Source organism: Mus pahari, chromosome 4 (genome assembly GCF_900095145.1).
Source record: "Mus pahari chromosome 4, PAHARI_EIJ_v1.1, whole genome shotgun sequence".
Classification (NCBI taxonomy): domain Eukaryota; kingdom Metazoa; phylum Chordata; class Mammalia; order Rodentia; family Muridae; genus Mus; species Mus pahari.
In genome coordinates, this window is record NC_034593.1 from 125,484,374 (window position 1) to 125,485,620 (window position 1,247).

The 1,247-nt window shown below is 42.4% G+C and overlaps 1 protein-coding gene across 1 annotated transcript in view; it reads right to left on the minus strand.

The window, feature by feature from the left end:
- Nucleotides 1-1,247, minus strand: part of Dapp1 (dual adaptor of phosphotyrosine and 3-phosphoinositides 1) — a 49,365-nt gene that overhangs the window by 27,293 nt on the left and 20,825 nt on the right. The gene's annotated exons all lie outside the window — the stretch shown is intronic.

The window sequence follows — 1,247 nt, forward strand, 5'->3', positions numbered from 1 at the left end:
AGAAGAAGAAGAAGAAGAAGAAGAAGAAGAAGAAGAAGAAGAAGAAGAAGAAGAAGAAGAAGAAGAAGAAGAAGAAGAAGAAGACGCAGACGCAGACGCAGAAGCAGTGGTGGCGGCCTTAAGACACTCCTCTACATTTCCAGAGATCAAAAATTGAATAAAACCAAGTGTACCAAGTGTAGTGTTGAACACACACAGGGAGGAAAGCTGCAGAGATTAGAGAAGCCGATGTGTTCTCTCAGATCAAGGCAGCAGTGGACACTAATATTCCCACATGTATTTGTTTGTGAGAACGAGTTAAACACTGAAGAAACTGTCAGGGCTGATTGGGAGGATCTCCATCTGGGAAAATGACAGACTGACAGCTTTAGGTTCACACTCAGAACATTCTACCTCAAACCCGGTCTTTTCAGAAGCAGCCAGTGTGTGGTTCCCGTGAGTCGTTCATCTGTGCCAGACACTGACTCATGCTGGGGTCTGTCCCAGTGACACATATGCGACAGCAGCAGAGATCAATGACGCCAGCTCACCCCGCCACACTGATGAGCAGAAAGACCACTCCAGAGTTTATAAGAAAAATGTACAGATTCACGGCAATTAGCTGTGGCACCATCTCTCGGGCTATAGGTTCTTGTAGTTTTCCCATTGTTGATAAACAGATTTTTCTCTCATCATTTAAAGCAAATAAGGCTGGAATTCTAAACCATAAACTCAGAGGTGTCCCTTTACTTTACAGGTTATAGACAAACAAGTTAGAAAACTCAAGGGCCAGCACAGCGTGTGCTTCAGTGTGTATAGAGAATGTCCATCAAAGGCCCATGTACTAAAGGGATGTGAGCCCCTGCTTGGTCTTATGAGAAGGTAGGAACAGTGTAAAAAAGTTAGGTCATTGGTAGTGTGACATTGAAGGGGATAGTAAAACAGGACTAAGCCCCCACCCCACCTCCATCTTCTTTGTTTCCTGTTCATCAGCTGATGGTTCTCACTGCTGTGTACTCTCATCATGACGACAAAGGGGTAAGGGGTCATGGCCTAAAACCACGGATGCCATCAGACAAAATAAACCTCCCTACCTGTATTCTCACAATAGCTCAAGTATCAATAGTGGTTATACCAGTGGGATGCTGGCTGACAAAATGTGGGGTTTGATATATCATCTATATCTATATCTATATCTATATCTATATCTATATCTATATCTATATCTATATCTATATCTATATCTATATCTATATCTATATCTATAT